The following is a 9,908-nucleotide window of genomic DNA, read 5'->3' on the forward strand; positions in this document are numbered from 1 at the left end:
AAAAAAACGTGGAATGTCGTTTAAGCGTTGGGACTTGTTCAATCATCCAAGGCTAAATACTAAACATCAACCGCCTTTGCAGGAGTCAAACCCTGTTACATAAATTACAAGTCCGACGCTCAACCCGTTTGACCACATCAAGTGTTCGGGTAGTAACTACGGCCATTTATTCGTATGTGGGTTTATTTAAGAATAAATTTTCTCTAAAACCTTCAAAGTTCTATCCAGTATGTAAATGTGAATTCTCAAAATAAACGGTAAATAAGAAAGAGCTTGACTGAGTAAGCTCTGACGTCGAAATCGTAGTTAATTCAATTCAGAGAATCAACAAATCATTCAATTTAACCTTTTTTGTACTCACTATGTATGATTCAAGTAGGTACTTAGTATTTAATTATTGCCTGATAATTATTAAAATTATTTATTGCGTTCCGCCGATAAGTACTGATTTGAGTTTTTTAAAACGAAATCCCTATCTAAATATATATATATATATATATATATATATATATATATATATATATATATATATATATATATATATATATATATATATATATATATATATATATATATATATATATATTTTATCACTAGTTCTTAGATTTCCACGTCTTCTTTGATTATCTTCTAATCGTTTTCTTTGATCATCTTCTAATTTTTCTCTCTCACTCCGAACATATTGTAGTAATTGTTTTAATACATCTAATGTTTCATCATCCATTTCCAATTAACAAAATTGTCGTTTTATAACGTGGTAATATTTTTCTTTTGTAAATTGCGTGTAAATAATATGTAAAGTGGGTGTATAATAATAAAATAAACAATGTGTTGCTTTGTAATTAAAGTTTATTCTTAATTTATCTTTATAATAATTTTTATATCTATCTATCTATCTATCTATCTGATTCTGACAGTTAATAATATTATCGGAAGTCTTTTGTTTTATTCTGAGCGACGCATGCGGCATCTGGTGGTAGAACTGTTTTATGTAGGTACTTTTTGTAAGTACTTAATAAAATGTATAGGTAGGTACCTAGTTATTTTATTACATCTCCCCCCTTGGGGATGAAAATTCATAGTAAAATTTTCACTCGTCCTCCGGATCATCTTCTTGTAGTGAAGGGACTGGTATAAGTTTAGTGATATGATAAAGTTTATTTTTTTTATTTTTTCCTCCTATCTTTTTTCCTTCTTTTTTTTTCTTTCTTGTTTTTTTTTTCTTTCTTTCTTTTTTTTTCTTTTTTTTCCGTTCTTTTTTTTCTTTCTTTTTTTGTATTTTTTTTTTCTTCTTGACCCTTTTAAAGTAGACACAGTTTTTCTCAATCCATTTGTTTTTTTCTTTTGAATTCCTTCATTTTTATTCAGATCTCTTAAAGTATCTTCTAATATAACCAAATGTACAACTTTTAATTGTTCATCTGCATTTTTATTCGATTCTAAAACTGGGTTCCGGCTTAGACAATCTACTTCTAAATTTTTCTTTCCTGGAGTATATTTTATTTCATCTTTCGTTGAAGTTTTTTCTACTTTATTTTTATTTTCATTTTTCAAGCACTGTTTCTGTGTTATTTGTATGTCTTCATTTTTATTCTGATCTTTTAAAATATCTTCTAATTTAACCAAATTTACAACTTTTAATTGTTCATCTGCATTTTCATTCGATTTTAATACTGGATTCCTGCTTAGACAATCTACTTCTAAATTCTTCTTTCCTGGAGTATATTTTATTTTATCTTTCGTAGAAGTTTTTTCTACTTTATTTTTATTTTCATTTTTCAAGCACTGTTTCTGTGTTATTTGAATGTCTTCATTTTTATTCTGATCTTTTAAAATATCTTCTAATTTAACCAAATTTACAACTTTTAATTGTTCATTTGCATTTTCCTTCGATTCTAATACTGGATTCCTGCTCATACAATCTGCTTCGAAATTCTTCTTTTCTGGAGTATATTTTATTTTATATTTTGTAGAAATTTTTTCCACATTATTTTTATTATTAATCTTATCATCCTCCTTTGTTTTAAACCAACACGTTGCTTCAGAGTGATATCGAGTTCCCTTATTTAAATTTTCACAAATCTTACATGGACTTTTATCTTTAATTTTATCACTAGTTCTTAGATTTCCACGTCTTCTTTGATTATCTTCTAATCGTTTTCTTTGATCATCTTCTAATTTTTCTCTCTCACTCCGAACATATTGTAGTAATTGTTTTAATACATCTAATGTTTCATCATCCATTTCCAATTAACAAAATTGTCGTTTTATAACGTGGTAATATTTTTCTTTTGTAAATTGCGTGTAAATAATATGTAAAGTGGGTGTATAATAATAAAATAAACAATGTGTTGCTTTGTAATTAAAGTTTATTCTTAATTTATCTTTATAATAATTTTTATATCTATCTATCTATCTATCTATCTGATTCTGACAGTTAATAATATTATCGGAAGTCTTTTGTTTTATTCTGAGCGACGCATGCGGCATCTGGTGGTAGAACTGTTTTATGTAGGTACTTTTTGTAAGTACTTAATAAAATGTATAGGTAGGTACCTAGTTATTTTATTACATATATTATTTTATTGTATTATATTATTATTATATTATTATTATATTATTTATTTTATTTTATTTTATATATATATATATATATATATATATATATATATATATATATATATATATATATATATATATATATATATATATATATATATATATATATATAATTGTAAGTAGCTACTGAGTTTTGGAAAAATTGCCTAATAATTCTTGATATCATGGCTTATGTATCACCACCAAGTACCTATTGTTAAAGAATCGTTCTCTCAATCAACTGATCCGAAACAGTGCTCTATGCACTCTTTGGATGCAAACAGGAACTAGAAGAGATGTATTTTATACAATGCATCATTGAAAATATCCTTAGATATTCCTTCCTTATATTTAAAAATTATACTGAAATATTTCGTCGATTTTACAAAATATTAAAAATAAAAATTGTTGTAATAGTGAATTCAAGCAATCGTTCATTGAACAATGCATTTTAAGCAAACGAAATAGTCAACAGTGTTGCAATATGTCACCTCACAAAACTGTTACGTAACTTCGATCGTACCTTTTCAGTGTAGCCGAAACCAAACTGGTCACATTGTCAGTAGAATTTTATAGCCAAATGTGACTTCATTCATTTGCGCTTCGAACCGTTAAAAGGAGAAAAAAAATATTATTAAAACCTCACGTTGAGTTCTACAGAGCAATAAAACGTTGTTTCATTCGAAATTTTCAGTTATTATACGAATATATTATTTTCCAAATAAGATGATTTCCGGTATATTTTAAATTTTGTCACGTACTCTCAAAAATCATTTTTATTATACTTAAGGGTGAAATCTCACATATACAAATACGAGAAGCCACGCGTGTTGTCGATCACATTTTTTAGAATAAAAATTAATTGGAATTTGACGAATAAATATTTTTTTAATATTTTTTTTATCTCCTTACCTTTCAATAACGTTTTTTCTTTTCATAATCATGTATTTATTTCAAAGAAAAACTAATTTTTTCAATGCAAAAAAGATGTTTTACGTAAAAAAATACGATTACGTTAAATATTACCTGGGTTTAAAGAATTTTAAGTTGCAAACTATTGATTACTGAGTCTTAATAAAAATATAAAGTCTTCCTGCATTCAGTTTTCCCAAGAAGATAATCCTTTGAATGTAAGGAAGTTATATTATCTCCAGAGTCTAAAATGTATCAATATTTTAGTCTCAGGAGAATGGCTAACCAATTCTGGCAATAAAAACTTTTTTGTCTCAGTAATTAACAGCCCGGAACTAATTTTCTTAAAAACCCAGGTAACATTTAACGTAATTGAATTTTTTCTCAAAACATCGTTATTATATTGAAAAAATAATGTTTTCTTCGAAATAAATTTATGGGTTTTGAGTTTAAAATTTATCAAAATATTTTTTCATTTTTTTTAATTAAAAGACAAGTATTTATGTTTTTATTATTTACAAAAATCCTTCAATTTCATACCATTTCTGTGAGCCTAAGCAGCTCATTATAAGAAATAGGTATCAAATTGTTGTAGAGTGGACTCGAACCGAGAAACTCTGACTCAAGAGTCCGCGACACTAACCACGGGACCACAACCCGACACTTTTAAAATCTAATTCCAATATTTTTTAATTGTGCACAGAGACACGTTCGGTTTCTCGCTCAGACGATCGCTTTCTGAATCATCCAGTTTGCGAGCTCCCCCCCTTAATGCTGAAATATTTTTCCTAAACTACACCTAGTTATTTATGAAAATACGTACATACTAATTCCATACAAAAATACATATTCAATATGTCTACATCCTATAAAGGTGGGACGGTTAATAATTCGTGACTTGTTTGTCGAATAACAAAATTATCAACAAAAATATAAATGTTTGGATATCGTTCGACTGAATGCAGTCGAAACGTGATCCCTCAGACGAGTGTGAGGTATCTTTTATTGACATCTTTAAAACTGGTTTCGCTTAAGTATGAAAAATGATATAACAGTGAAGCCTAAATTAGGAGCGGAATCTTAATGAGTAGTGCACCACGGAGCCTGGTACCAACACTAATGTATTGAGGTGAAGCTTGGATTGGCAGAAGAAGGATGAAAGTAGACTGAATGCAGTCGAAATGCGATCACTCAGACAAGTGTGCGGCAAAACGATGCATGATAGATGTTCGAATTAAGTTTTGTACTGACATCTCTTGGTTGAACTGCATTTCATAGAATAAAATATCAACTTTGCAGTTTTTTTCACATTAATTTTATTTGACCAGCAACTGGGTTTCGTCGTAACCGACACCATCAGACTGATGATGTGGGTTACGACGAAACCCGGTCGCTGGTCAAATAAAATTCATGTAGAAAAAACTACGTAGTTATTATTTTATTCTATAGATGTTGGAATGATACAATAAGGCAAGAATCCAAATCCGGTATAAGCATTATCGATAAAATGATAAAAAGATGTTTGACGTAAAATTATAATATAACAATTCAAGCTTTATTACAAATTTCGCTGAGTGCATTTTACAACAACAAAAAATCAAGCCGTACTGATAAATGTCAAGAAATACGAAATTGAAATAACCTTTCGATCGTTAACTTACGGTTCAATCTATAGATATGCACATAAAATATAATTCTAGTAGGTACTTAAAATTTACAAATCGTAAATGTAATGCTGTCATAATATTTCGCAAATATTTATTTGAAAGTTATAGTAATTTTACTATACGAGTGAGTAATAATTTGAACGCTTACATAATGTTCATATATGTATAAATTCTCGGGTATCCATGGGAAATTTCAAATACTATCAGTAAACTTATGCCCGAGGGTATAAACTAGCTTAGAAGAGATAACCGTACGATACTAGCAGGATAAGCCTTTCATAATATACCAAACAATCGACATAGTAAAATGAAATAAGGATATTTGTTTATCTATGGCCTTCTTCACAAACCGATGTATTAAAATGTTGATATTCCGCTATATCTGATATATCCCAACCTAACCTAACAAATTTAAAATAAATAAGGGTAAAATGTGTATAAAATTATACAACACCTGTGACGGGTTGTAAACCCTGTAAATACCCAGGCATCCATATTCTTCTTCATCTGTGTTGAGACATAAAAAAGTAATAAAAAGAGATACCTAACCTAACCTAACCAAGCTACAAGCACTTTTGTGTTTTTAATGCTATCTTTAACATAAAAGGTAATTTCAGCACGGAATTAATGGTGTTGGTGGTTAGTCCGCCTTCATAGTGTATTGGTTACTGCGTTTGACTACTATACTGGAGATCCCATTTTCGACTCTTAGTGGGCTAAATAAATATAATTATTTTTTCACTATTATATTCATGAAATAATACCTTGGAATACCATACAGAATACCTACCAGAAGCGAAAGACTGATCACTTTGTATTCATATAATCAAATATTTCTTGACATTGCATAAATTTAATCCAGTGCCCTGTGCCCCATTGGGTGCAGATGAGGGTAAGAGGAAGAAGAAGAAATGAGGAGAATGCAAATATGTATAATATTTACAACTCTTTTTTTAACATGACATCAACACTGATACTTTAAATAAAAAACTAGTTGTCCTTACTTTTATGTCCTACCAGTCACTCCATTTACAAAATATCGTATCCAAATGTGATAGTAAGATATTATACATATTTATGTCTATAGAGAATTATTATACAATCAAACGCATATATTTGCACACATATATATATACATGTGAATTTGAGTTCATCGTGATTGTGTTATTATAATAAACAGTGGCAAACTAACTAGTATAATTAAAAAGAATTGCTCGCGCGTATTTAAACCAGTTATTACCATATATTTAATAATTACTGTATAAACTACTCAAATTATTATACCAAATAATGTCTTAAAAACATATGAAATTCAAATTCTTCAAGAACTATCAGTTGTTATGGTGAAGTAGATTTGGGGTATGCCGGCACTTTTTTAAATTGTTTTCGTTTTAATTAAAAAAATATATTAATCAAGAAGAAAGCAGAAGTCGTCGCTTTTATTAAATTTATATCAATGATACATCTTCTACCTCAATGGTGCATAGGGCACTGCATCATATAAACGCAGTGTTATCTTGATATTTAACACATCAAGGAAAGGTGATCAACTCTCCGCTTCAGGTATTAACCAGTCCAGGGTAATATTGAATAAATACATTTTAGAGTGAAAAAATCACTTATATTTATTTGACCCCCCCCCTGGGAATTGAACCCGGGACCTCTAGAACGGTAGCCGAGCGTACTGACTATTACACTACGGAGGATGACAAATGATACATAGGGCACCGTATTGTATTTATGCAACATTGTCTTAATCGCAAATTCCAGGAAGATGCCATGCCACGATAAGTATTGAAAAACTCACTTAAACACGGTCCAGAATCCTATGTTGAAACTTGTCATATAAATAAAACCCTCACATTTTAATAACTTTCTATTGAGTAAACTAAACATAGGTTTTATAATTATTTACTTGATGTTTTTAATTAATGTGGGATAATCCAGACATACATAAAATACAATTTAAAATTAATCAATCTAGCTAGACATTGAATATTTTAATTTGTAAATAATTTTATGGTATTTTGAACCTTATTAAGTTATTAAATTTGAGTTATTTAAAAAAAAATTCAAAAGTTTGTTCTGTTCTTACCGTTCGTTGGTGTCTAATTCCTTGCAGCTGCGAATATTACTGAAATCTTGTATTAAACTTCACAAAAACACGATAATTATAATAATAATGCAATCCAACTGGATTCCAGCAGATTCACTTCAGGTAAGCCTTAGTACAGCCATGACTTTTAAAAAAGATTGTTTGGTCTCGGAGATATTATCTCCCACGGCTAGAAGCGGAGAGATAATGCACTTTTTTTTATTTCAAAAGGTCAACGACAGTCGGCAAGGATAATTTTGATATTTCACTACACAGGATAATCCGGGTGCACGAGTTCGGGTATGTATCAGCCTGTGGACACAGGTGGATAATACAAGAGGGATATAAACATAGGTTGCAGTCGTCTGAGCGTAACTAAACACAAGATGGCCGGCACAAGAAGCGAGGTCCGCGGCAACTCAACGAGAACTGAATACTCGACCAAGAACCGAGAATACATTATTACGGGGTACGGTTACCTGTTTAACACCTTTACTCAGAGGTTGGCAACGTTTTATGTAGCAAAAATTCCAAGAAGAATCTACTCCGAATACAACCCGATTTTTACGCCCATCGTCTTAGGTTCTTATGATTATTAATATAATCTAGTAATTTATGGTGCAGAATAAAAATTGATTAAGATATGTTTTACTAGATTGAACTTGAAGAAAAAAATACACATTTATAGACTGAGTACAAACTGACAAATTGAAGCTTTTTTACCATGAACAATTTCGAACTTCAGGAGCGGTACATACATTTACATGTTTTTTTTTATTCTCAAATTAGCACCTTCGCATTTTATAAATGTTAAAACTATAATGTATATGAATAATGAACAAAAATTAAACGAAATAAAATCAAATAATAATATCCCCAAAATAGTTGCAAATCGAATTCTAATGAGTAGAAACGAATGAAATCTTTATATTAGCTATAATTTAAGTATGCGTCTCAATCCTTTAGTCGACATTAAGTTCATTATTGTATGAAAATATTAATTGTACGACATATTGAGAGCTCATTTTTTCGCAAAATACAGTCTCATCTGTATTTTACTATGTTAATTATGAGATTGTTCTATTTTATTTAATTAAGTTATTTTGAACTTCTTTATTTGACTTGTAACATTTTATATAGTTTAATAAATTTGTTAGATTACATTTGAGAATATCAGTTTTAGAAAAACATTTTATTTATACTAGAAAGATATTTTTTTAAACTATGCTTTACATAGTATAGTTTTTTTTAAATTTCGTATGTATTATTTTTACTATTATCCTTCTTTTTTTAGATACCAAAAAGATTATAGATAGAAAATAAAAATAAAAATGATGGCATCTTCTTCAAAAAAATATACTTTTGGTTTAATGTTAGAAAGTATTTTTGCTAATGTTAAATTTTAGCTTTGTCAAGATGAATAAATGAAAGTTGATTTCATTTCTTGTCTTATCAAAGAAAACTGGTTGCTATTATTTGGATGTAGTGTCCTTTCATGTCATTAGGTTTGTATATGTGGGTAAAATAGTTTTTATATGAATCTTGGCACACAGGTTGCCGATGCCTTCTGTAAATAATAACACAACGATGAATGAAGGTTTCATCTCAACATTCTTGGGAGTGGAAGAAAGATGTGGAAAAAGGTTGAAGGTACATATCTGACGGTATGTACTGCGTGCTTCATATGTACCTATAGCACGTAAATCATCTCAAGTTATTTTCAAAATGTGATTGAATTATAATAAAATTTAATCAAAATGATATCCGAATATCAATTATGTGATATTCTATTTGAGCTCAAGGCATACCACACAATATTCTAATTTAATTTACCTTAAAAAAAATATTTCAATCTCATTTGTAGGTAAGATAAAGCACAAAGCATGCTTTCTATTTTTTTATATATTTCTTGTGTAGGTACCTACCTACACACATATAACATAAAATTCAAGAAAGGTACTTATTTGGTGTAATTACTTTTCGTTTTTTATCTTAATTTTTCCATTATCTATGGCTTTGTCTATTTCTTTTTTAACATGTTTTTATATACGCCAAAAAATTTCAAAAATACAACGAAATGGCAGATTTCCATTTGTCCCGCCATTTGAACTTTTTTAAAATAAAAAGTTATAATACTTTTATTCATAGTCATTAAACTAAATTACATAGTCTTTTTCTTATTCTTTCTCCGTTGTGGAGTGGTTATCGCGTTTGACTACCGTGCTGGTGTCCTGGACTTGATTCCTGAGGGGGGAGTGAATCTTGATAATTTTTCACTCTAACATTTATTTAATATTAGCCAGGACTGGAAGTTTCAACTCTAATTATATTTTGATAATAATGTGATCATTTATTTACTTATAAGTTATCCAAATTTATTTTTATTATTATTACTCTTTTTCGGTTCCCACCCGATATTCGATGAAGAAATATAAGTTTATTCTCTCAATACATCTAAAATTGGCAATATCAAACAATATGACGGGTATCAGCTGACTATAAAAGGACAGGTCGCGGATGCACTTAAAAGAATTTCGTTATGTTAGAAATCAGTATCGTGTTTTGAGAATTGCCACCATGCTGTTTTCAATGCTAATAGGAGCCTTGCAGGAATACCTACTTTATTTATAAAATAA

General features: G+C 29.2%; 1 protein-coding gene across 1 annotated transcript in view; it reads right to left on the minus strand.

Annotated features, from left to right (window-relative positions):
• LOC148311376 (uncharacterized) overlaps positions 1-7,763 on the minus strand; it is a 97,311-nt gene extending 89,548 nt beyond the window's left edge. The window contains exon 1 of the mRNA XM_088256691.1: positions 7,273-7,763. The gene's annotated coding sequence lies outside the window, so the exon portion shown is untranslated. The remainder of the gene's footprint in view (positions 1-7,272) is intronic.
• Between the last annotated feature and the right edge of the window lie 2,145 nt (positions 7,764-9,908).

Source organism: Brachycentrus maculatus, unplaced genomic scaffold, assembly GCF_059751285.1.
Source record: "Brachycentrus maculatus isolate JH-2025_06_01 unplaced genomic scaffold, ASM5975128v1 h1tg000065l, whole genome shotgun sequence".
Taxonomy (NCBI): Eukaryota; Metazoa; Arthropoda; class Insecta; order Trichoptera; family Brachycentridae; genus Brachycentrus; species Brachycentrus maculatus.